We start from the raw sequence: 27,410 nt of genomic DNA, 5'->3' as shown, positions 1-27,410 counted from the left end.
CTGTGTTATTAGACGCTCCAGAACAATTCCATATGTTAATCTTGCACAGGGACTGCAGATGTCATGCGTATCTACTTCCGCATACACCGTTAATGAACGTTCCAAGCCCAGATAACCTTGCTTTTCCGTCCTTAGCAAGCTTCGGCTTGATGAGAATTTTCAAAATGTGTTTGTCGATCTTTTAAAACCCCTGAGATGAGTATTTACTGCCAAAATGTACAAGTATATCAAAGAGATTTAATTCAGGCGTTGGATAATAAGGCTGGAGATTTAAAGAGGGAAATGACAAGGTTTTCCTTTCTTTGCCCTCTATCTGCTGTGGCAACAAGCACTTCCGTTTATCACTTAAAATCTTCTTTGAAAAGGTCAGTGGTTATTTGCGTGAATCACACAGCGTGAGGACTCAGGAAGGATGCACTGGAGACAGGCGTCAGATTTCTGCTCCGTGCCCTGTCCTTTCCCCATGATGCACTTTTCCCCGTGTCCCCGTGCTGCTCCCAGCTGGGGTGGTCGCCCTGGGCAGAGGAGGACCTGAGTCCAGTCACGTGACTCTGTCAGTGATGAAGCCCGGTCACCTGTCCTCAGCGTGTGCCCAGCATGTGAGCCGCCTTCAGTCCACTCTGTCACGGTTCCTAGCACTCTCATTTTCCAGAGGAGGACACTGAGGCTCCAGATGCTTTCAGCACTGGCTGCAGGTTGCCCGGCAAGCGAGCAGCAGGACATGCAGCTGCCCCGCCTCCAAAGGCCCATCCGCTCTCTGCCCTGACTCACCTCTCCAGCAGGTCCTCCCCACGCCTTCCACCGCCCCTTCATTTGATGTGAGATGAAATGAAGGACGATGAAATATTTATCAGTCTCGTGTCTGCTGGGCGCCTTCACATGAAAGCCCAGAGAAGCACTTTGGAAAGTGGAGGTGATGTTCCAAAGGCCGCTAATTGGTTTACTCACGAGTCTTAATCTCTGGTTTTGAAATATTCGACGTGAAAGATGGGCTTGGCCTGGGGAACCCCAGTGAGACTGGTGTGCCGCTAGTTTCTAAGGACAGAGCTCACCCAGCGGGGGTGACTAGGAAGGGGGTCGTGAAGAGTCTCTTGCCTTTGCTAATTTGCTGGGTGACAAGCCACTGCCCTCCCGGGGCCACATGATCAGGCCCTGCTTCCCTCTCTGACCCCATCCTGTAAAATTATCCCTTAGCCAGTGCGCTTGCACTGCGCTGGCCTTTGGGCTGAACATGCATAGCTCGTTTCTGCCTTACGATCTTGCACGGACTCTCCCCTCCGCCTGAACTCTGGTCTCCTCGCCCCTGCCTTTGCACGGCTGACTCGTTCAGGAGCTCAGCTTGGAGTTTACCCCAGTGGCACCTTCCTTGTCATCCACTGTCACGCCACCCCCTTGACTTTGCTGCTGAAGTGTTTCCCGTGATCTGCTCTGTTTGATTTGATGCCTAAGCTTCCAGAGGAGAAGGCTGTTTCCTTGTTCACCGTGGTGTCACCAGCATCCAGAACAGAGCCCAGCACATTCTGGGCCCCAGTCAGTCTTTGCTAAGTGACCGATGGCTTCTGCTGCTTGGTATAAAGCCAAGAGTTGAGACCAGGCGGTGGTCGGGGAGACTCCCTACTCTGGAAAAAGCTCTCTGAACTCGAGAGTGAGCGCTTCACTTTGAGGCTTTCTCTTCCTGACTGTCACTGCTCAGACCAGCCTCATGCAGGGAGCCCAGTTCCCTCCCAGCAGAGCCCGAGGCAGGGATTTGGTGCCTGTGGATTCCAAAAGACGGTGAGAGAGGCTGGACAGGGCAGGGGAGGAGAGAGTCTGGGTAAGGAGGTGTCTCAGCTGGAGCCAACCCTCAGCCTGACCCCACTGGACCCCAGAGCATACAGGGCACCCACCACAGGGCTGGTTCCATGTGGAGGCAAAGGGGGTCAGCTTCATGCAGCCCCGATTCCCTCAGTCATAGTCTGGGGGCAGCCCAGGGTGGCAGGGGCCAGAGGTGGTCACCTCCTGGGCGAGGCAGCTCCCGTCTGGCCAGGGCAGTCCTCTGGAGGAAGGGGAAGCTGCTAGCAGCCAAGAGACACAACAGCTGAGGGGTGTTAGCGGCCACTCTCCAGGGACCTGGCGGCCCCTTCCACGTAGCCTGACCCCAGCCGAGGGAATTCAAACCTGCGACCTGCCTTTCCAGGTGAGGTGCCTCTGAGGGTCACTGCGAGTAATCTGCTACCCGAGGAAAGGCCAGCAGCTCCTGGTTACCACCCCCTGCCCCTCCAGGCCACTCAGGTTTCCTGCCTGTCCTCTAGGCCAGCCCAGAGAAGAAAGTAATGGATTTTCCTTTCTTAGTGTGCCTACTATGTGCCAGGAACTGTTCTAGAAGCTTTAAGTGTATTATCTCATTTACCTCTCCCACCAACCCCACGAGGTGGGGCTTACAGTGCCAGCGTCTGCAAGGTGAAAGCCACGGATCTTGAGATAAAATACTTACCCAGGGCCTCATAGCTCGAGAGGGACAGTGTCGGAATCCCAGCCATGTCTTCTAGACCAAAGCCCGTGATCTTTCCCCTCCCACACTGCCTCCATGAGCTTGGGTGGGCAGAGAAGAGGCCACCCTCTACCTACAGTCTTCTGAGGCTCCCACTTGCCCTCAGGCTAAACCTTTGGGCTTGACTTCCTAGGCCTGTCTGTGTTTGTCACCTTGCTTCCTGTTCATTCGCACCACTCAATGTTGCCTGCCACCACCTGCCACTGTAGTGTGAAGGGGAACTGGCCTTTGCTCAATATCTAAGGTATTAGTTCCTGTTTAGGGACCCCCTCAGCAGGCTGGGCTGCACACTTTGTATGTCTTGTCTTGCGGGATCCTCATAAGAACCCTTAGGTCATCCCTGTTTTTCTTGCCTTACAGACAAGGAAAGGGAACTCAGCTGAAATAACTTGCTGAAAGTCTCAGAGCCAGAAATTGTAGAAGCAAGGATTGAACCCAAGCTGGTCTGGCCCCATACCCTGTGCCCTTATGTATTAGATCAGTGCTCTTCATAGAGCTTTCCCAATGATGGGGATGGCTCCCATCTGTCCTGTCCAGTCACTGCTAACCATACGAGGCTATTAAGTGCTTGAAATATGGTTGTCGCAACTGAAGAACTGTATTTTACATTTTATTTCATTTTAATTAAAAATAGCCACATGTGGCCAGTGGCTGTGAAGAACTGAAAATCTTAAGATGTTATTCTACTTGTAAGTTAAGTATCTGTTGGCAGATGCTGGCAGAAGACATGAGCTTCCTGGATCAGATACAAAGGACTGTGTTACTCATAGCACACACAGAAGGCAGCCTGTGCTTTAGTTTGTATCATTTACTTGCTTCCCAAGTCCCATGGCTTTGCTTTGTAGATGAAGATCCATGATCTTTTATAATGGTCTGCAAGCAAACCTACACAAATCTATTGCTAATAAAAAATAATCTTTATTATAATACTGGATGGTAAGCAGACCTGGGCTCTGCTGCAGAGGGACACACCACCTCTAGCTTCCATTCCCTCTGCATCCCTGAAAAGATAGTCCAGAACAGAAGCTGTCGCTGCTTCTGCTCCAAAGACACACAGACGTGCGGAAGACCCATGAAGAATTGCCTTTCAGCAGTGACTGCTGTGCTGGGCAGTGTAACTCTAGACTACTTGCAGGGCCTCCTCTGGGATGTCCCACATGGGTTTCATCCTTCACTACCCTCCAGAAGCCTATACAGTTGGCTGCAGTTTCCCCATTTTGCAGATGGATAAACTGAGGCACACTCCAGTGATGCTCCCTGAATGTTCAAATCATGGATTCTACCTATTACTCATTATCAGCTCTGCCCCCGACCCTGTGAACAAGAACAAAAACATCAAAGTGGGATGTTTGTCCTCCTTGCTCTCTTTCAAAACTTTACCCCACAAGACTCTGGAATTCTCTTTCTCCTCTACCTTGTCTTATTCTCCCCGTCTTTCGAGAACCAGTGCCAGGCTCACCTCTTCCCTGAAGTCCTCCCTGTCTAGCACAGCCTGTGCTCACCTTTCCTGTCTCTTCCCTAACATACAGCATCCTGTCTCACGTACTCTGGACCAGCAGCTCTGAAGAGCGGATTCTGTACCTTCCCACCCCACTCTCCCCCCATGCCAGTCGCAAGGCTTGGGGGAAAGCAGACCAAGAAACAAAGACCCCAAACCAAATCCAGTGCCCACCAACTCCTCCTTTATGCCCTGCGTTGAATTCACAGTTGACTACCCCACTTCCCATTCCAGGATCCATGGAGCATGTGAATGAGATCGACTCTCCCTGAAAGACAAGGGAGATATTTTGAAGTGACTCAGAGAAAAGCTTGTTAAATTATGTTGAGTTTTGGTAAATCCACCCACGGAGATAGAGAAACTTGACATTTGCCTTCCAAGCCAGCAGAAGGAATGAGCCACATTTCCTCGTAAAAGAGCAAGAGGCGGAGGGAAGATGCTTACCTCAGGAGTCCAAGGTTCTATTCCAAGTTCCGATGCTAAGTGGCTGTGTGACCCTGGGGAAGACACTCCCCCGTCCCAGGAAGTGGGACTGGAGGGGGAGAAGAGGAACCAGACCCTCAAAGTGCCTACCCAGCCTTCCTTCCTGTCCAGGCTTTCTTGACTCTGGGCTGGGGAGAGCCCAGCTTTGCCTTTGCGAGAACCAAGTGCCTCGCACTTCCTCGCGAAGCCTACTTCTTGCTGCCTTCTTGAATGGGACCGGCCCTGCCCCCTCCTGTAGAATGCAAACTTCCACCCGATCGACATGGAGGGAGCCCTTGCTGTAAGGATGTGCTGAAAGAGGACCACTTGATTCGAATCCAGTCCTGTCCACCTTCCGACTTAACACATCACACCACCATCCCACTTACCAACCGTACTGACACCTACTATGTCAGACACTGTGCTGAGAACTTTCTATCATCTCTCACTGAGTCTCTGCAACAACCCCAGGATTGGGATGTGTGTGTGTGTGTGTGGGGGGGGTGCTGTTATTATGCCCATTTTGCAGATGAGAAAACAGAGGCTCAGAGAAGTGAAGTGGCTTATCCAAAGCCACAAAGCTGGTGAATGGCAGAGCCTGGGTTGGAAGTCTCCAGACCACCTCCTCAGTTCTTCAAAATGGAATGTTTGTTGGAAGGAGACTGGATAATTGCAGAAGGAACCGTGTATGGCGCTGCGTAACAAAGAGTCCCCGAATCTCAGTGACGTACAACACATGCTTATTTCCTGTTCACGTCACAGGCAGACTGTGATCAACGGCAGGGTGACTGCGGCTCAGCCACGTTCCTTGAGTTTTCTCGGTCAGAGGCCCAGGCTGAAGGTGGTCACCATCTAGGACACGCTGTGCTCACGCCAGAACTGAGCGAGCCACACAATCAAATTTAAACCTTCTGCTTAGAGGTGGCACACAGAGCACGTCTGCTCACACTCTATTGGCCAAAGCAAGGGACATGGCCAAAACCAGCATCAGTGGAGCAGGGAGTTAAGAGTCCCCCATGGTGAGGGGTTGGGGGCAAAGAGAGGGGAACAATGTTTGCATAATACAATTGGCCATAAACCACTGGGCTCTGCAGCCAGATGCGTGGGTCTGACTCCTGGCTCTACCTCTTAGTGGTTGTGTGGCCTTCAGTATGGTCCGTCACCTGCTTGTGCCTCAGCTTCCTCATCTGCAAAATGGGGATGACAGTTATAGCCCTGTATTAGCCTCCAAGGGCTGCCGTAACAGAGTATCACAAACCGGGTAGCTTAGAGGAAAGAAATGTATTTTTTTTCACAGTTTTGGAGGCTCAGAGTCCAAGATCAAGGTGCTGCCAGGGTTGGTTTCTGGCGAGGCCTCTCTTCCTGGCCACCTTCTCATGGTGTCCTCACACAGCCTTCCTTCTGTGTGTGCACGTCTTATAAGGACACCAGTCCTATGAGCTTAGGGTCCCACCTTTATGAGCTCACTTAACCTTAATTCCCTCTCTAAAGGCCCCGTCTCCAAATTCAGTCACATTGGAGGTTAGGGCTTTAGCATATGTATTTGGTGGGGAGATACCACTCAGTGCCTTATTCTGTAGGGCTGTTTTGAATGTGATGGGCCAGGCACTTAGGACGTCTGGCTTGGGAGCACTGAACAGGTGCAAGGTTGCTGGGAGTACTTGGTGGTAGTTTGTCCCACGTTTTGGGTGTTCCCCTGTGTAGATGATCTCTCATTCCATTTATCTTTATATCCTTGGCCTGTGTCCCAATTCCTGGCACACACTAGGTGCTCAGAAAATATATTTTGGGGATCCTACCGTGAAGCCTGAGGCAGTTGACAGGAGCCACCCAGGGTTAGGAGGCCCTGGGCTGTGCTGTGAGTCTGCTGTGTGGCCAAGTGACAGTCTCAGGCCAACCAGGATCCCTCGCATTAGACAGAGCGGGTTTGTCAACAAAATCTCAGCAGATTTCTCATTGCCTTTGTGCTTATACCAAGGTAGTTAGGCAATATTCAGAGCCAGGGTAGACTCAGAGAGATCCTTTTTTACGACGATGTTGTTATAAACTCCAAGGTGGCCATAATTCTCTAAACTCCCTCCTTCAGATACTGTCCCCCACCAGCAAAGCACCATAATGTGACAGGGCTGGGCATGGATGGGCATCGGGAGAACTTACTCTCGCTGCTTTGGGTCTGGGGAAGTTTCTGACACAGAACCACAAGCTTGGAATGACCTCTTGGGGTTCCATGGCAACACTCAAAAACCCTGTGTTCGTTTCTCTTTCCTCATTCATGTTACCTTTCCCACTTCTGGCCTTGCTTAGGAAGGGCTGTGTCTGAGGATGTTTATTTAGCAGATGGCGCTATTGCCTGGGGATGAAAAGGTTAAAGGACATGCGGACAGCTGGCCTTTGCAAGCCCTCTGCCTGGTGTGCTCAGGCCAACAGTGTCATGAAGAAGAGAGTAACATGTGAAAGTTCTGGGCCTCCTCCCAGCTCATTGCTAATTAATTATTGGCATGATGAATAATTCAGTGTGTGCTATCTATCTCAGGCTCAGTTTCCTCATCTGGGAAATGGGAGCAGTGACACTTCTCATGTGATGTGCAGCATCTGGCCAAGAGCAGACGATGATGATGAGATGATGATGATGATGATGATGATGATGATGATGATGATGATGATGATGATGATGATGGTGATGATGATGATGAGATGATGATGGTGATGATGATGGTGATGATGATGATGATGATGGTGATGATGACAGTAATGATGATATAATTATGATGATGATATGGTGAGGATGACATCATGGTGATGATGATGATAGTTTGGTCCTTAGAGAGCACTGTCTCCTTGTCACTTTATATTCATTGACCTTCTTAATCTTCTTAGCAGCCCTAGGAGGTAGGCAGTCTCAATGTTCCTAGTTTACAGATGAGGAAACTGAGGGTAAGTGACTCACTGAAGGAGGCACAGCCAGCAGTGACAGAGCTGGCAGTCTGGCTTCACAGCCTGTGCCCCTTGCCACTGCACGTATGGCCTTGAGGCTTACCTGACGTTAATTATGGACTGTGTCTCCCATAGCTCCCTGCGTGTGGTGGGAGAAGGGGTACAAACAATACGTGCTGCTTGTTCTGGAAAGTAATTACTTTTAATTAAACTATTGGATGATTTTTTAAAATTCCTCCTTTCTGGATGTATATCCAGAGAAAATTGTAATTTGAAAAGATACATGCACCCCAAATTTCATAGCAGCACTATTTTTATTTATTTATTTATTTATTTGCGTTATGCGGGCCTCTCACTGCTGTGGCCTCTCCCGTCGCGGAGCACAGGCTCCGGACGCGCAGGATCAGCGGCCATGGCTCACGGGCCCAGCTGCTCCGTGGCACGTGGGATCTTCCCGGACCGGGGTACGAACCCATGTCCCCTGAATCGGCAGGCGGATTCTCAACCACTGCGCCACCAGGGAAGCCCCATAGCAGCACTATTGACAGTAGCCAAGACATGGAAGCAACCTAAATGTCCATCAACAGATGAATGGATAAAGAAAATGTTATTTTTATACTCTCTCTCCCTCTCTCTCTCTCTCTCTCTCTCTCTCTCTCTCTCTCTCTCTCACACACACACACACACACACACACACACACACACACACACACACACAGTGGAATATTACTCAGCCATGAAAAAGAATAAAATAATGCCATTTGCAGCAACATGGATGGACTTAGAGATTATCATCACACTAAGTGAAGTAAGTCAGAAAGAGAAAGACAAATATCATATGATATCACTTACATGTGGAATCTAAAATAAAAGATACAAATGAACTTATTTGCAAAACAGAAATAGACCCACAGACCTAGAAAGCAAACTTATGGTTACCAAAAGGGAAAGGGGGAGAGATAAATTAGGAGTTTGGGATTAACATATATACACTAATATATATAAAATAGATATCCAACAAGGACCTACTATATAGCACAGAGGACTATACTCAGTATTTTGTAATAACCTATAAGGGAAAAGAATCTGAAAAAGAATATGTATATATCACTGAATCACTGTGCTCTACACCGGACACTAACACAACACTGTAAATCAGATATACTTCAATAAAAAACCCAAAAAATTCCTCCTTTCCTGTTGTTTCCATGGAGAGTCAGAGGCAGGTTGGGCCCATCCTGGGCAGGGACTCCCTCCTGCTGGCCGGGGCGGGTGCTATGTGATACTAATGTCCACAGGTCATCCATTATTGACGGGCAGAGGTCAGCCAGCTCAGGTCCATGGTCGCGGGTGTGCTCAGATGAGGGGGAGAGAAAGAGGACCCGGAGGTCTTGACCATTCAGAAAGTCGTTTTCATCACCACCCCCAGGAGCAGGAGCGTTTTGCACACCTCACAGGGGACAAGAGCTAAGGCAGCATGTGGCTGAAGCAGCTGCAAGCCCGCAGGCTTATTACTAATAATAATACCCTAGAATGTCATTCTTGTTGTTTGGGGCGGGCCCTTCCCCTACCCCACATTTAGGAAAAAGTGCTAAAATAGCAATGACACCTCCTAACTCTCAGATTCAACTTCTCTCTCCCTTTGCAAATGTAAAACGTGCAGCTGTTTGCTGCCAATTAGAATATGCCCGAGTCAGACCCCCTCCCACCCCACATGTGATCTGGGACTTGCCACAAATTCGGTTGCAGGTGCCACCTGCTCATGTCTGCCCTCTGTCCTCTGGGTAGAGAAGGGCTTCGACCCGACAGACAGGTTTCCAGCCCCGCTCTGACCCCACTGGGCTCCGCCTGATGAGCCCCCGTTTCCTCCTCTGTCCTATCGGAGGCTGGGAGGTTAAACCACGTGTGAAGAATCTTAGCTCAGTGTGGGGTGCACAGCAGTCTCAGGATCAGAATACGCCCTCCTCTGTCTTCTGTCTAGAGCAGGAAGCAGTCATGGTGATCAGGCAGCACGGAGCTTTCATTTACAGTTTGGAACAGGAAGCCTCCACATTCCGGTCCCCTGACTCCCCGCAGGGCTCTGTAGGTGACCGCTGTTCCCTCTCCACACCGCGGCATGCCTCTTCTCATCAGCAGTCAATATTTACTCTGTGTCTGAGCTGAGTAGAAGGCAGGCACTCTCGTTAGATCTTCACTCCCTCTCCTTAAGACTGAGTATTTTCTTCTGTTTTTCAGATGCAGAAACTGAGGCTCAGAGAGGTTAAGGAACTCCCCAGAGGTCACACAGCCGGTAAGTTGCAGAGCTGGGATTTGAACCCAGCTCTCTTTGACACCAGAATCTGTACTCTTAATCGCCTTGTTATCTGTGCCTTAAACCATGCTGAAATGACCGTCCTCCTCCACCCAAGCGTGGGAGGCCTGTGTCCTGGTTATTATCATATTTCTTCCGATGCCTTCTACAGCATCCAGGACACGGTAGGCTCTCCGTACCTACAGGGTGTTTAGAAGGCAGTCCTTTCTAATCTCACGCGATCATGCAATGTTCAGGGATAGGGATGTGTGTCTAATCATAGAGAAGTCTTGGTTAACTAAGTGTTTCCCCTTTTTGCCACATTCAGATGCATCAGCAAGTAGCCAACAAGTGCAAATAAGAAATGCGTTATAACCCCGTTATAAAGTGCAGATACTCTATGCACAAATATAGACTATTTTGGGCTTCCCTGGTGGCGCAGTGGTTGAGAGTCCGCCTGCTGATGCAGGGGACACGGGTTCGTGCCCCGGTCCGGGAAGATCCCACATGCCGTGGAGCGGCTGGGCCCGTGAGCCATGGCCGCTGAGGCTGTGCGTCCGGAGCCTGTGCTCCGCAACGGGAGAGGCCGCAACAGTGAGAGGCCCACGTACCACAAAAAAAAAAAAAAAAAAAAAAAAAAAATAGACTATTTTGAAGATGAATGGGTCTTTCTTTGTGATTCCAAAAGCAGGACCCTTGACTTCGTGGTGGGAAGGAAGGCAGGGCAGGCGTGGAGGTGGGTCCAGCCTGGAGGCCCCCAGCACCTCCACCCCACATGCAGATAGGCACCCACTGGGTGCTCACGCTCTCCACCAGCCTCTCTCCTGCATCCTCACTGTGGCTCCGACCATCTCCACTTTCTCCTGGTCCTCTTGCTTCTCACATCCCCTTTCTTCCATCTCCTCTTTCTCATCTTTGAAACCTACTCTCTTCCTTTTCAGAAGATTTCCTAGAACTCATTTTTGAAAAACCTTTGAGAATGAACAAGCCCCATTTAGTAACATGACCACAAATAAACTACCTGATTTGGTCTCCAAAGTCCTCAAAGAAAACCCTGGAGTCGGGGTGGAAGTGGGTGTGCCATTCACAGGCTACTAGAGTGGACAGTGGGTGTGGTCTGTGAAGGGCTTTGGTTTTAAAACCCCCTTGGGGGTGGTGAGGAGGCCCAGCAGCTGGGCCAGGAGTCCCCACCCTTGCACCCACCGGAAAATCTGAGTTTCAGTAGCTACTTGCTGCCTGGGTGAGATTCAGTTTAAAGAAAATATGAAAACCACAATCTAACGACCATCGTCCTTGTCCAGGGGTCTGGAAAGCTGTTTCTAGGTCTGGTTCTGCCACATTACACTGTGTGGACTTTGCCAAGGCCCTCCTCTTCACGGGGCCTCAGTTTGCCCATCTGTACAGTGGGTTATGGACCAAGTGCAGCCAAGGCTGACCCTCCGCTGTGGTTTCCCAGCTGGGGCATCGGTGAGCCTTTGATGATGCTCATGCAGATTCCTGGTTGACAGGGAAGAGCCGTGGGAGCAGAGGGCCGAGAAGGGGTTGGCATTTGACAAAAAACCACCCTATCCTCCATGCATACCCTGGTCAGGACCAACCCAGAGCCACATGCACACGTGGGTTCAGGAATGAGCCTCCCGTGGCCGACAGAGGCCATCCTACTGTTCCAGGGTGGTCACACGGAGGCTCCAGGATCTCGGGAACCAGACCCGTGGACCCCACAGCGGAGCCAGGCGCCTGCTCACGAGCTGTGTGCTCTGTGTTCTCTTCCTGCCCCAGAGGAGCCCAGCAGGCAGGACTCACACCTGCTGGCCACAGCTCCGAGCCCTGTACAGATACACAGTGTGGTTTTGTAGTATTTTTGGTTTCGCTGTTTTTGCAAAAGCCAAAGGAAATCTGTAGGCTGGGCCCTGATTTCCTCTCCCTGAGGACGGCTGATCTGCTCGGGTGGGGACAAGCAGAGCTCAGCTAGGAGAGGAAACATCAAGACGCAAGGTCCAGAGTTCGGAGGGCACCTGCTCTGAGCAGGGTGCTGTGGCCGGCCGTTCATGGGCCAGGCTGGTTGAGCTTGTCATTGGAATCATCCCATTCACCGTATGAGGACACTGAGGCCCGTAAATGACCAAGTTCGCTCATTTTCACTGTGCCCACACCAGAACGAACCTCTGCCCCCTGAGCTTGGAGCACTTTTCACTCTGCCGTCAGTCCACACATATCTGTTGAGACCCTAACGCTGTTCTCAGCAGGGGGGAACACAGCAGTGAGGGACACAGGTGACGTTCCTGCCCTCCTGGTGGGGAGGAGACAGACAAGGAATTCAGTATACAATGGAGTGTCATTTTTCTGATTAAGGCTCTGAAGGAAAATGCAGCTGAGCAAAGGGATACTGACAGCGAGACTGTCTTGGGGTGATCAGGGAAGGCCTCTCCTAGGAGGGCAGCTGGGCAGAAGAATGAACGCAGTGAAGGAGCAAGCCCTGTGGGTTCCACCTTAAGAACACCTTCTAGGTAGAGGGAGGGACACGCGCAAAGGCCCTGGGGCAGGGCATGTGTTTATTGTACCTTTGCACCCTTGGATTCTGATTCTCTATGTGCTTGCCTCCCCACCTTCCAGCAACACAGTTCCTAATCATCTCCATTGTTCCCTCCATCTGTCACTTCCAAGTGTCTAGGGGTGTGGCAGGGAGTAGCAGTTGTGTAGCACGAAAAGTCAAACAGAACGGAATGGGGCAGAGAAACGGTGTATCTCTAACAGGAAACCACTTATCTCATTTCTTCATCCTTTTTGCACGGTTCACTCTTGGGTGATGTTTGAAATAGTTTCACATTCTTGCTTTGCATTTATTCTCAAAATGTGTGTTTAAACCAAGACTGTGGGTTTTCCGTGCACTGTAATGTACTGTTTCAGGCCCATGCTTCCAAGCACGGCAGGAATCTGTATCCAAAATCACAGACACAGAGCAAGAAAGTAGGTTGGAGCTGTACTGCTGACCTCAAGCTGAGCGCAGGAGAGGGGGCTCCAGCCCACAGAGCCTGGGGTGGGGATGGGGGCATGGTTGTTAGCAGGCTGCGATCTCGGGCAGGCCCGTCCCATCTGGGGCTCCGTTTGCTCTGTATCTGTGTTGGTACTGATGCTTGTCTAGCTCTTGCTGGAGCAGCTCATGGGCCAGGTGTGCCAGAAGGGACATGCTTTGGGAGTGAGGGACCCCAGCTTCGAATCTTGCTGCCACCACATTCTCGTTTACAACCTTGGACAAGTCACATCTTCTCCCCCCGACCCCGAAGCCTTAGTTTCTGCACCTGGAAAAAAAGAAAAAGCAGAAATGTGTGATGCTCCCTATGACCCTCTGCGATCCTGAAATGCCACAAGCCTTTGCCTCAAAGCAGGCAGTAGTCAGGCCCAGGGACAGAGAGTTTCAGCAGCTTCCCTTTGATTCTGTAGACATGGGGCTCTCAGCAGGGAGGGGCCCAATGAAGGGGGCACGACCTTGGCCGTCCTGCCTTGGGCATTCATGTCAGGGCTTCAAATAGTCCTCACCTCCCCCTGATCTGAGACCTGGGTCTGCAGAGCCAGAAACTCATTTCCGGGAGCAAAGGAATATGTATCTTCCCTCAGGGCCCAAAAGGACTTATTAAGTCTTCCGTGAACTTAATATCATTCAATGGAAAAATAATAATCAGAAAGCAGTTCTGCCTGGTTACCATGAGTTCCTTGAAAGTTTCCCATGAGAAAGGGTCAAAAAGCTCATGTACCATGAGGCTCAGCCCTCCCTGCTTCCTCCCCAAGGTGCAGGGAGCCTGGTGGTCGACCAGCAAGCCCATCAGCATCACTGGGCTATCCACCTGTCCATCTGCCCATTAACAGGCCCCCATGAGGGGCCAGGACCAAGGGCGCAGCACCAGAGACACAGAACTAAATAAGACACAGTCTGTGCTCTCAAGGGCAGTTCAGGCTCAACCTGACTGTTTTCTACATTTGGTCAAACTCTAGAGACTCCATGACTGAGCTCGCTCTCAAGGTCACAAAAATATAAATGTTCAGAAACTTTCACTTCTCTACGTTTTGTGTTTTCCACAATGTCTGCCCCAAATTCATTGGCGAAACACGTTCTATGTTTACTAACTAAAGCTAATGTCACTCTTTGCTTTAATCAAATCAAATTTTCTTCTGGTCCGTTCCATCCAATACATCCCAGTCTTGTATGGATTCTGGGGAAAAGGGGAAGAGAGGGAACCAGGGAAATTTGGGGGAAGGTGATGCTGGAGACATGAAATTCACCAGCTGGGAGGGGACAGGAGGCAGAAAGCCACTCCATCAACAAGGTCGTTTGGTTGATAACAAAATACTTGAAGATATGGAAAGTAGAAAAGCATGGATGTAAGGTCTGGGGTTTGATTTTATTCCACTAACAAGCTAATAAGCTAGCTTGTTAGTGTTTCAGGGATGCTGGCAGAAGACAGGAGAGTCCTGGGTCAGAGAAGAGAGACTGGTGTAAGGTGGGAGAGACCCCACTCCTTTCATGCCTGGAGCCTGAGCTCAGGGTGAATTCTTCTAAATTTTAGGGACGATTTTAGCTCAGTGAGTGCTTTCAGAGGCTGAGCTCAGGAAACAAAAGGGAGTGAAGGTTCTTGGGACCAATTCCAGGTCATGGCTTGTCAGAAGGCACTTATTCTCTAAGCCTGCTTATCTACCCATAAAATAGGAAGGAAATTAGCATCTGGGCCTATTGTGGAGGCCTCGTGAATATAAGTTGAATCTGAAGACCATGTACTTATTATTTGCATTTATATGAGGACGCAAACTCATTCTAATAATTCAGCCTTCTAGGTTTTAGATTATTCCTTTTTTTAACTGAGATTGAAACTGTTTGATGTGCAGCTCTAGTTCACAGCACACACGCAGACACCCGTGTAGAATTCACCTGCCAGTATCTTCCTTGATAAAGATGTTGGTCATTCACTGGGAGAGGGAAGGATGTGAAGGTGAGAAGGGTCAGGTTCCCAGAGGTCAGGTTCCTAGAGCCAGAGAAAACAGCTGGGGCAGCCCCTCTGCAGATCTTGTTCCTATGGATGAAAAAAACGAATCAATAGTCCACCTAAGAAATAAATGGAAAATCTTATTGGAGCTAACCTGAGGATTATAACCCAGGAGACAGTCTTTCAGAAAGCTCTGAGGACTATTCCTCCCGTTAAAGGTCAGAGCACAGTTATACAAGTTTTTGAGACAAAGGGTTGGATATCAAATGACGTATTATGGGCAGTTTACACAATCCAGATCTACACGTCCAAAGCAAGTAATGGGTCATGGGTCATCGTGACCCCTTACGAGATTAAGAGGAAAGGTTATCTCCTAAGGAATTGTGACCCTTTAAGAGATTAAGGAGGAATGTTATCTTCCAAGGAGGTCTGGTTGCAGATGCACAACATCCACTAAAGAGAAGGAGGAGGTCCAAATGGGCAAAGAAAACTTTTGTGTTTAAATTTTTCTTGAGTTGCCATAAAATATGAATTTGATTTCATCGTCCCTCACTCCCACCCCGTGCTGTACATCTGGAGAGAGGTGTAGTTACCCCCATGTCCCTTCCACAAACTCCAGCGGTCCCTGTGTCAACCCGGGATACCGCCCCGTGGCTGGGCGAGGTCACCTAGCTGGCAAATAGAAGCGCTGGGACTCTCAGATGGAGACCCTGACTGGTGTCAGGTGTGCTCCGCCAGACCCTGAGACATGCCTGGACTTGCCACCCTGGCCAGCCTCTGAGACCCCAGGACAGCGGCCAGCCTCTTCAAAGCCCGCCTCTCACCACAGGCATTTTAGGAGAAGATGAAAGGACTCCTGTGTGTTTTAAAGCAAATTAGGCAGAACGAGAGGTTTTGAAAGTGCTGTGTTCCCCAAGTGGGAGGCCCTTTGATGGGCAGCAGGGGACAAACCCTGAAGTCTCCCGCTGGAAGCCCTCGGGAGCTGGGGAGGAACAGCTCCGTCCTCGGGGCACACCTGACCACAAGGGGGGCATTCGCCATCTGGGGGTCAGCGTAGCTCGCTCTTTCCCTCTCTCCTGCTTGAGTTGCCTCTTCCATTGCGTAGAGGATAAGTAGTGGCTGTGAGCACTTTGCGGGGAGGGGTGGGGGTGGGAATAGTCCTGAGTGGGGTCGAGTTGGCATGGATGCACCCGCAGGGGAGGTGATGGGCTCCAGCCAGGACTCCAGCTGTGAAAGCAGGTCAGGCTGCAGGGCACTTTGGTGCAGAGCCCAGGCACTTGGGTCCAGATGGCTTGGATCACCTTTTAGTGTCATTCTACAAAATGTACAGCCCTGGGCCAAATGGCTTAACCTCCCTGAGCCTCCATTTTTCCATCTGTAAAATGGCTGTATTAATAGATTCAACAAGTTCGCAGGAATAAAGCTCTTAGACCAGCTCTAAGAACTGCACTCAGCCCAAAGTCAGGGCACAGGATACGTCTGCTCTTAATCGGATTAATACAGAGGAGGGATCAGATAGGCTACTGGCCTGTATGGAGGCCAAAGCTTGTCCTTGTCTCATTCCGTTCCTTTAGGACTCCTAAGGCATGGGTCTTTACTGTTTCAGTTTTGCACACAAGGGCTGGGTATGGCTCAGTGTGGTCAGGTGGCTCGTCCAAGGTCACACAGCTAATCAGGCTTTGGAACTGCAGCCCCCGTCCTCTTTCTACTTCCCCCACAGGAAATGGATGCTGGCCTGAGTTGTCTGTCTCCATCCACTGCTTGCCCCGATGGGTGACCGTGAGCAGGTCCTTTAACCTGCCTGAGCCCCTTTGGTCAAATAAATGCTCGGATGATGAGCACTTATGAGCACTTACTAGATGATATTTGTTAGTTACAGATGTGAGAAGGGAGACCGAGGGGCCGGAGCTCCAGCAGCGGGAGAGGGTCATCCGGGTGTTGCCCAGACTCCCTAACATCTCCCAATAAGATACAAATACCTGCAGGGCAGTGCCTCCCAGTAGGCACAGCGGCTGCAGTGCAGCTTTGACTCTGGGTTGAATCTCAGGTCCATCCCTGGCCGTGTGCCCTTGCACAAGTGCCCTCAGCGTTGGCTATGACAGAGGCAACATCACCCCCTTATGCCCTGGGAGAAGCGCCCAGCTCTGTGCCCGGCGCACAGTTGTAGATGTTAGGGACAGGTCCCCGACACACATTAGCACAGACTTCTCCAAGACTCTCCAGCTGTGGGTGCAAACGGAGAGATAGCAACCCGGGGATCTCCCTCTCTTCTGTGGCTCCGAGACCTCCTGCCCACCTTAGCTACGCTGGGCTCTGGGGACATCTGCCACATCCTCCCACTGTGTGCCAGGTCATCCCTGGCCTCTGCTCTTGCCCTGCTCGCTGGGATTCTGCTGCCCCAGGCTGGCCCGTGTTCTCTCAGACTTCCTGCCCCAGGCTTTCCCGGGCTTCCTGGTCTCAGCTGCCCTGGAAGCTCCCTGGCCCCCATGACACCATCCTCGTGCATCTGCTCCAGGCACCTTCTTCTCGGTCCTCCCACTGGACTGCTGCATCATCGCTTGTCAAGGGGGCAAGGTCTCCCTCCTTTGGTCTCCCTCCTTTCCCAAGTTCCGGGCCCGGGAGGGGGCCCCATGCAGGTGGCTTGGGCCCTGAGTGCTGTGGGGTTGAATGGGCTGAGCTGCCTTTCCTTTCCTCCTGAGTGGGGCTCAGCTGGGGGATGGGGAGGGAAGCTGGACCCGGGCAGTTTTTGTTTTTTTTTAAGATTTTTTTTTTTTGATGTGGACCATTTTTAAAGTCTTTATTGAATTTGTTACAATATTGCTTCTGTTTTATGTGGTTTTTGCCCGCGGGGCATGTGGGATCTTAGCTCCCCAACCAGGGATCGAACCCACACCCCCTGCACTGGAGGCAAAGTCGTAACCACCGGACCGCCAGGGAGGTCCCCTGGGCCAGGGCAGTTTTATCCCAGCGGCTCCACTGGATGCCATGATACCCCTCTCACCCTTGTTTTCCAGGGATGGTTTGTGCCAGACACGTGCTTGTCTGGGGTCCCCGCCCATCCCAGAACATGGTGGGCAGGGGGTGCCGGGGTCCTCGCCACTTTGGCTGCTGGGTTTATCAGGCAGTCTGAATCCCCGTTCTGGGCATCACCAGAGATCGACCCCCAACTCCTTCAGGAGCCTTCTGGAAGCCCCTTGTTAATCATTAGAGTACAAATCTCCCCATGAAGTTAGGGGGCCTGGGAGGAAGTTATCTCTTTAAGACCAGTCAGGACTCCAGCCATTCACTTCTGCAAAGCTCTTTGGAGTCGGGGGCCAACCCCCGAGGCGGGGCCTGGGGTGGAGATTCAGAGTTCAGAATCGTCTTTCCTTTGTCATGACTTCTGTGCCACCCACATCAGGGAAATCCCTCTTTCTTCTGGGGACCCATGTCCTCCTGATGTGCTGCCTATACAGGGCAACTCCTTAAATTCCTGACCACGTTACACGCTTTGGATGTTGTACGGATGTCTTTGGACTCCAAATTGAGCACCCTTCAGTCTACACACATAAGAAGATTTGTGGATTTAAATTCCTTTTGTGCAGCTCACAATAGGAAAATTTATCCAGCTCCTTCTCATATGACCCTAATCCTGGTTAATCATGTTTCTCGGGGGCGCTTCTCCAAAGCACCTGCTCTGAAGCACTGCTTGTGCTTCCGGGAACCTCTGCTTTCTCCTCCAGTGTTCCCCAGCAAAGAAGCAGGCAAGAGGTACTAGGGTGAGGGCAGGAGGATTTGCAAGCTCTGGGGAGGGTTCTCCCAGTCAGCCACACTTCTTGGGTGTGGGGGAAATGGGCAAACGGTCAAGTTAGTGCAGGAGTGGGGAAACAGCCCTCCCAAACAGGCTTCCCAAGGCGCCGAGACGGAGGCAGGGCTGCTCTCCAGACTCTAGGGGGCGCTGTGTGCACCCTCTCCAGTCCAGACTCCATATGCTAATTGTGTCACTACTGTCTGCTGCTCACAAAGCATCATTGGCTCCCCATTGCCTTCATCCCAAAGTCCATATCTCTTAAGGCTTCCATAACCAGGCCCCTGCCCACCAAAGTCACTCCTAAGGGCACCTTGTTTTCCATAACTGTGCCAAGTGCCCCCATCACCGCTGCCTCCACCGTGCACTTTTTGGGAGCTGCCTGGTTTACCCCACCCTCTCCGTTCCCCTCCATCAGTGCCAGAGGTCCCCTGTGTTCAAAGCCAGGCTCCATGGCCACCTCCTCCACAGAGGTTGTCTCCCTTCTCCCTTCGGTTATCACCAACACGCCACTCCCGCATCCCTGGGGCCCTTGGGATTCCCTCCTTGGAAATGCTGGTCCCTCACAAGCACAGAGTTATATGTATGAACTGCCATGCATACGATCCTGGAGTGGCCCAGGCTGGCTTCACCATCTAGCGGTGAGGAGAGGCGTGGCCGGTGTGCTCAGTGAGGTGTTGCGGGGTCCTCGCGTGCCCAGGCAGGCTGGCACTGAAGAGCAAGGCTGGGAATCCACCCCAGCCCTCGGTAGTCATGTGACCCCAGCTCCCTCTCCATAAGATAACACTGCCTTCCCCACACGACCTGCAACTCTCTCATTCCCATCCTGGCTGGTCCCTAAGAAGCTACATAGCCTTGAAGTGTATCTGCCCTGGAGATCCTCTGGGTGCCTTGCCAGGTGTCCGGCACATAAAGAGTCAGATACTGATACTGCCAGATGGGTGGATTGCATGGATAAATGGGGATAAGGTGGCAGCTGCCTAATCAATCCAGAGACAGGATGAAGGAGACACTACCAGTGGCCACCAGACCTGGTTAGAGATGTTCTAGGGGCCTTAGTCTGCAGGAAAAACAATGAGGATTCTCTCTGATATCTGGATATTTAAGTCCAGCAGAAGTCAGAGAGTTGACAAGTGGGAGAGAGCAGGTGAAATGGTCACAGAGCGGGGCTCAGGAGTGGGTGGGGTTCAAGCTCCAGTCACTGCCCAGAGCGGCCAAGGGCTCAAGGGGCCTTGCCCTGTGATTCCCCTGCGATCCAGTGGGAGGCAGTGTTGGGAGGTGGCTGGTGGGTGTCCCCTTGTTAGCACGCCCCCTAGTGGGAACTGGAATGTGGTGGGCCTGGAACTTGAGTGGTGCCCACAGGGAGCCTCCCCGCCCCCAGTCCTGTCCCTGCCCCAGGCTGTCTCAATGGCGTGAGGAGGACAAGGAGGCCTCCCGATGGGTGAGTCCCAGGCAGCGTTGGGAGCGGCAGGGTTGGGAGGATTCCAGAAAGCGCAGGAGGAGGGAGGGGAGCCGGGGCACAGGGGGATCCAGCTGGCCTGCGCCAGCTCTTCCTGCACATCCTCTGAGCTGCCAGGGCTGTTCTCAGAGCAGCTTGTTTCTCTGGAGGGCGGAGTGGTGGGGAGGCAGGGCTCCCTGTGGGCCAAACCTCCAGGCGGTACTGCTTGCAGGATGCAGATGGGGCTCTCAGAGTGGGCCACCGAGGGCAGGTTAATGCCAGGGTGATTCTCAAGGGCGTGGTAAGGGATAGGGAAACACCAGGACAGTGTGGTCCCTGGGAGTGAAAACATTGGGGTGTTTCTAACCTGGGGGCTAAAGAGGCAAGAGGACAAGGACAGAGACCCCCCAGACGGAGCCATTGCATAGATAGGGCCGCTTGACAGGAGCCAGAGGCCACCAGGTCCTGGCTGCCCCCCAGGGAGGGGGCCAGGGCCCTAAGCACCTGCCCTCAGCCCCCTTTCTCCCTCCAGTCTCCTTTCTGCGTCCCCATGGCCCAAAGCCCCCAGGGAGCCCGCCAGTGTGGGAACCTGTGCGTGCAACCCCTGGGCACGGAGCAGGGTGCGGGAGGTGGAGGGACCATCTGGAAGGGAAGTCAAGGTGCCCGGCTCACCTCCCGAGGCCCCGGAAGGCCCGGCTGCCACATTCGGCCCTCCCTGGCAGGCAGGGCAGGGACAGGGGTGGCACTGCAGGAGGTGCTGTGCTGTCACCCTGGTTTTCCTCCAACTAGTGTGACTTCGGCAAGTCTAGACCTCCCTGAGCCTGATCAGGAGAGACCCCACGGCTTCAAACCCTGCAGGGGCTTCCCATGGTGCCTGAGATGTGGCTCCAGCCCTTAGGGGGCTGCCAGACCTTGCCTGCCCGCCCCCCAGCCCCATCCTGCATCTTCCTCTCTGGGTTTCTGCTTGACTTGACCTCTCTTTCAGTTCCTTCGGACTCACCTGCTCTCCTGACAGGCCTTTGCACCTGCAGGTTCCTCTGCCTGGCGGCCCTGGCTCTCTCTGCCCAGTTACCGGCCCATCCTGCAGTCCTCCGGCCACTACCACTTGCTCGGGATGCCCGCTGGCTCATCCCATGCTCGATCCCCCATCGCCCTGAAGGAGCCCGTATCATTTGGTTCTCCAGGGGAAACAGAACCAGTACAATAGCTGTATGTGTATACGCAGAGGTGAATTTTTAGGAATCGGCTCATGCTTTGCGAGTGGGGCTCGCAAAGTCAAAACCTGGATGGCAGGCCTGCAGGCCGGGGACTAGGAAAGAGCTGATGTCTTGGCCTTAAGTGTGTGAAATCTGTAGGGCAAGCCAGGGGGCTGGAAAGTCAGGCAGGATTTCTGTGTTACTTTTTTTTTTTCTTTTCTGTGGTACGCGGGCCTGTTACTGTTGCGGCCTCTCCCGTTGCAGAGCACAGGCTCCGGACACGCAGGCTCAGCAGCCATGGTTCAAGGGCCCAAACCCGTGTCCCCTGCATCGGCAGGTGGACTCTCAACCACTGCGCCACCAGGGAAGCCCTGTGTTACTTTTGTGTCACGGCCTGTTTGCCTCTGCCTGCCTGGGGCCATCTCTCAGGCCTCACTGCACCAGGCAGGGCTTCTCTTGGATGATGTTTTCTGGACGGACCTGGGTCTGGCTGCAGCCGAGGCTGGTCCTTCCTGAGCGGGGACAGGAGACGGCACAGGAGCTGGCCCAGGACGGGCCTGGCTGCTGATTTCGTGTGTGACTCAGAGGGTGGGGATGGGCTGGAGGAGCTGACCAGGGAGAAAACAAAACCGGGAAGGGTGGGTTCACATCCGCTGCCTGCCAGGCCCTGAACTGGCCGCACGTAAACCCTGTTCAGTGCTCGGGCTGCCACCATGGAGTGCAGATTGTCACGGTCCCTCTCTCTCAGCTCAGACGTCGCAGGGCTCAGGGCTGGGCCACCACCCACTGGACCTTCCCTTGCCCAGAATCCCGGCTCCTTGGGCAAGTCGATGGACAGCTGTGGGCCTCTCTTCCCACCTCTGAAAGATGGAGCTGGTGCCAGTGCCATGTGACTGTCCAGTACCGTGGTTGAAACAGGGTCTGCAAGGAGAGCCCCTCCATGAATGGAAGGTGGCCCCTGATAATAGATTAATTCGTGCCCCGTACGGCCCCCTCAGAGGCAGGGATGGTTTTTTACCCCATTTTATACATTGGGCACTTGAAGCTCAGGCAGCGCCTGTAATGCCCCTGGGTTACACCGTAAAGGGCTCGGTGCTTTTAGGATTTTCCTGCAGGGTTCCACCCCTGGCTGCAGCAGCCAGACTAACTCCTGACCTCTGACCTCTCCACCTCAACCCCTGATGGCTCCATCTGGGCCCATGATGCCCTCTGAGCTCCTTCCCTGGGAGGTGTAGAAACAGCCACGCTAGGGCAGCTGTGTGAATACAGCCAGTTCCTTCTAAGGGGCCAAGCCCGTCTTGGAGTTGGGAGCCTGGTTCCCCTCTGAGCTCTGGACTTTGCTGTGTGTCATTGGATGAGTCGCTTCCCCTTTCTGAGCTCAGCCTCCACATCTGTTAAATGAAGTGGGGCAGAAATGAGAGGGGGCAGGTGGGAGTGTTAGTTGGCATTCCCTGCAGGAAACCGCAGGAGGAATACCAGTAATCAGATGTAATATTCAGGGAGCACTCGCTGTGTGCCAGGCACAGACCTATGAGCTTTACCTGCACTGACTCGAGTCTTTCTCGGCCCAACCCTGTGAGGTGGACACTACCTTATCCCCACGTGATGGATGACACTTCACTGAGGCAGTGGCTTCATGCAAAAGGATTTGGTTCAGGGGATCTGGTGCTTACAAAGTTGTTGGAAAGGTGATGGGGGGCATATTGGTCCTGATGCTGCAGACTGGGGCCCAGAGGCCGGGAAGCCACAGGAAGCCAGCACAGAATCTGAGGCTGCCCTGCAGACTAGGGAGCAGAGGGAGGCAGAGGGCCTGGGTCCAATGCTCAGGCCACACAGCAGCCTCCGCCCCTGCAGGAGGGAGGACGACCCGCAGTGGTTATCCTTCTCTTATTGGCCGATTCTCAACTGCATCCAGAGCCCTCCGGTCAGCGGAAGCTGGGAAATATAGTTTCCAGACATCCAGCCCCTGCGGCACAGGGCCGAGAGCACAAAGGGAGGAAGGAATCCCCAGTCCCACAGACACTAACCAGCAGGGGGGCCCTGCAAGCAGAAGGAATCAGGATGCCCCCAAAACACTCACAGGCACACGGGTTGATGCCCTGAGAATTAACCCTTTGAAGAGAGAATCTGGGCCGTGTGAATTACAGATACCCCTTATGCCTCTAGCCCATTGACTACTTTGGGACCCCCTTCCCTGCAGGTTCTCAGGGGTAGAGCAGAGAGCAATGAAGCGCTGGTTGTCCCGTCCCTTGAGGAATGGAAGCAACTAATGAAGCGAGTCGGAATCATAATTTTCATAATTGCCCTGGTTTGTTCTTTCATGCCTGATTTTGTTTGGTCTTTTATGTAACCCTGTCAGTAGGGCAAGCCAGGGACTCTCTTGGACTTTTTACAAATGAGGAGCCTGAAACTTACGGAGGGAAGAGAACTGACATTTATAACGTACCCTCTCTCTGTCCCAGAAACCAAGCTGGTCACTTTTGTGCCAATAATTTTTATCCTACAGCAACCTTCCATTTGCGCATTATTAGTCCCACTTTGTGGATTCAGAAACCGAGTATTAGAGAGATGCAGTGCTTTGCCCATGAGAACAAAACTGGGAATGGGAAGAGTTGGGATTTGAACCCAGGTTTGTCTGGGCCATCTTTTATTCCAACAACCATTGGCCATGATCCACTGGCACAGAACCAGAATAGATGGATTCCTAGCGTCCAGTGACCAGGGGCTGCAGAACAGTGCGGGAAAGATGGTTCTTCTTTTTTTAATTTATGTTTTATTGGTCATTTGGAGCTCTTTGGAGTTTTTTTCTTCCAGTTTTATTGAGATATAATTGACATACAGCACTGTTTAAGGTGTACAGTATAATGATTAGACTTAACATACATCATGAAATGATGACCACAGTAGATTTAGTGAACATCCAACATCTCATATAGATACAAAATAAAAGAAGTAGAAAAAAATGTTTCCTGTGGTGAAAACGCTTAGGGTTTGCTCTCTTCACAACTTTCCTATGTAACACACAACAGTGTTCATTGTCTTTATCGTGTAGTACGTCACATCCCTAGCACTTCTTTATCTTATAACCGGAAGTTTGTACCTTTTGACTGCCTTCATCCTGTTCCCACTCCTACCAGAGAGGGTGGGAGGAGTGGGAACTGGTAACCACAAATCTGATCTCTTTTTCTGTGAGTTGGTTTGTTTGTTTGTCTTTGAATAATTGTATAATTATATAAATGTATAATAATGTATAAAAAATGTATAAAATGTATAATAATAATAATAATAAATGTATAATTGACCTACAACACTATGTTAGTTCCTATTACACAACATAGTGATTCCATATTTCTATACATTTCAAAGGGATCACCATAATAATTCTAGTTATGATATGTCACCATACAAAGATATTACAAAGTTATTGACTGTATTCCCCACGCTGTATATTTTCTTTCCCCTGACTCATTTATTTTGCAACTGGAAGTTTGTTACCTCTTAATCTGCTTTCCCTATTTCTTTCTTCCTTCACTCCCCTACCCTCTGGCAACCACCCGTTTGCTCTCTGTGTCTGTGACTATTTCTGTTTTATGTTTGTTCATTTGTTGTTTTTTAGATTCCGCATGTAATTGATACCATACAGTATTTGTCTTTCTCTTTCTAACTTCACTAACCATGATACCCTCCATGTCCATCCATGCTATTGCAAATCTGCTTCATGGCACAGTTATTTATGCACATCTTCTTTATCCACTCATCTGTTGATGGGCACTCAGATTGCTTCCGTATCTTGGCTGTTGTAAATTATGCTGCAGTGAACATAGGGCTGCGTATATATTTTGTAATTAATGTTTTTGTTTTCTTTGGATAAATACCCAGAACTGGAATTGCTGGATCGTACAATAGTTCTATTTTAAGTATTTTTCGGAAACTCCATATTATTTTCGATAGTGATTGCACCAATTTACATTCTCACTGACAATGCACAATGGTTCCCTTTTCTCCACATCCTCACCAACACTTGTTATTTGTGATACTTTTTTAAAAAATGTATTTACTTTAGTTATTTATTTTTGGGTGCGTTGGGTCTTTGTTCCTGCGTGGGCTTTCTCTAGTTGCGGTGAGCAGGGGCTACTCTTCGTTGCGGTGCGTGGGCTTCTTACTGCAGTGGCTTGTCTTGTTGCAGAGCACAGGCTCTAGGTGCGCAGGCTTCAGTAGTTGCAGCATGAGGGCTCAGTAGTTGCGGTGCACGGGCTCTAGAGCGCAGGCTCAGTAGTTGTGGCGCATGGGCTTAGTTGCTCCGCAGCATGTGGGATCCTCCCGGACCAAGGCTCGAACCCGTGTCCCCTGCATTGGCAGGTGGATTCCCAACCACTGTGCCATCAAGAAAGCACTGTGGTACTTTTTTGATAATAGCTTTTCTGACCAGCATGAGGTGATAACATTGTGGTTTTGATTTGCATTTCCCTGATGACTAGTGATGCTAGGCATCTTTTCGTGTGCCTGTCAGCCATCTGTATGTCTTCGTTGGAAGAACATATATTCAGGTCTTCTACCTATTTTTTAATTGGGTTATACGTTTTTGATGTTGAGTTGTATGAGTTCTTTGTATGTTTTGGATATTAATCCCTTATCAGCTATATCATTTATAAATATCTTCTCTCATTCAGTAGGCAGCCTTTTTGTTTCGTTGATAATTTCAAGTATAGGTCTTTTACCTCCTTAGTTAGATTTATACATAGGTATTTTATTCTTTTTGAAGTAATTGTAAGTGAGATTGTTTTCTTAATTTCTATTTCTGATAGTTTGCTGTTAGTGTATGGATATGGAACAGACTTCTGTATATTAATTTTGTATCCTGCAACTTTACTGAATTCATTATGAATTGATTAAGGATTTTGGAGGCGTCTTTAGAATTTTCTATGTATAGTATCATGTCCTCTGAAAACAGTGACAGTTTTACTTCTTCCTTCCTAATAAAGGAATTTTTATTCCTTTTATTATTATTTTTTCTTGTCTAAGTGCTGTGGCTAATACCTCCAGTACTATGTTGGATAAAGCTGGTGAGAGTGGGCATCCTTGTATTTTTCCTGACCTTAGAGGAAGTGCTTTTATCTTTTCACCATTGAGTATGGTGTTAGCTGTGGGTTTGTCATATATGGTGTTTATTATGTTGAGATATGTTCTCTCTATACCCACTTTGTTGAGAGTTTTTGTCATAAATGGATGTTGAATTTTGTCAAAAGCTTCTTCTGCGTCTATTGAGATGATCATGTGATTTGTATTCTTCAGTTTGCTAATATCATATATTATATTGATTGATTTGTGGATATTGAACTATCCTTCCATTTTGGGGAGAAATCCCACTTGATCATGGTATATGTTCTTTTAATGTATTGTTGAATTGTTTACTAATATTTTGTTGAGGATTTTTAAAATTAATTTGTTTATTTATTTTTGGCTGTGTTGGGTCTTTGTTGCTGTGTGCGGGCTTTCTCTAGTTGCAGTGAGCGGGGGCTACTCTTCGTTGCGGTGCGCAGGCTTCTCATTGCGGTGGCTTATCTTGTTGCGGAGCTTGGGCTCTAGGCGCATGGGCTTCAGTAGTTGTGGTGCGTGGGCTTCAGTAGTTGTGGCTCATAGGCTCTAGAGCACAGGCTCAGTAGTGGTGGCTCATGGGCTTAGTTGCTTCGCGGCATGTGGGATCTTCCCAGACCAGGGCATGAACCCATGTCCCCTGCATTGGCAGGCGGATTCTTAACCACTGGGCCACCAGGGAAATCCCGAGGATTTTTACATCTATGTTCATCAGTGATATTTGGCCTGTAATATTTTTGTGTGTGATATCTTTTTCTGGTTTTGGTATCATGCTGGCCTCATAGAATGAGCTCAGAAGTGTTCCTTCCTCTGCAATATTTTGATATAGTTTGAGAAGGAAGGGTGTTAACTCTTTTCAGAATGTTTGGTAGAGTTTATCTGTGAAGCAATCTGATCCTGGACTTTTGATTGTTGGGAGGTTTTTGTTTGTTTGTTTGTCTTATTACTGATTCAGTTTCATTACTGGTCATTGGTCTCTTCATATTTTATATTTATTCCTGATTTAGTCTTGGGAGATGGAACAGAGGGAGTGCCCCCTATGTGGGCTGTGTGGGTCCCTCTATTGTGGCAGGCTGACTACTGTGGGTGGCCTGGTAGGTGTGGCTGGCCCCCAGTCTGGGGGATTGCCAGGCCCTGCATTGTATGGAGTGTGCCAGCCACTGGTGGGAGTGGTTGGGTAATGAGGCACCTAGCCATGGGTCCCT

General features: G+C 50.6%; 1 protein-coding gene across 1 annotated transcript in view; it reads left to right on the top strand.

Moving 5' to 3' along the window:
- ST3GAL1 (ST3 beta-galactoside alpha-2,3-sialyltransferase 1) overlaps window positions 1-27,410 on the top strand; it is an 88,756-nt gene that overhangs the window by 37,018 nt on the left and 24,328 nt on the right. The window contains exon 2 of the mRNA XM_081258383.1: window positions 9,660-9,714. The gene's annotated coding sequence lies outside the window, so the exon portion shown is untranslated. The remainder of the gene's footprint in view (window positions 1-9,659; window positions 9,715-27,410) is intronic.

The sequence above is a fragment of the Mesoplodon bidens genome (assembly GCF_964165515.1).
Source record: "Mesoplodon bidens genome assembly, chromosome: 16".
Classification (NCBI taxonomy): domain Eukaryota; kingdom Metazoa; phylum Chordata; class Mammalia; order Artiodactyla; family Ziphiidae; genus Mesoplodon; species Mesoplodon bidens.
Note: the sequence above shows the minus strand (reverse complement) of the source record. Positions and strands in the feature narration are given on the sequence as shown.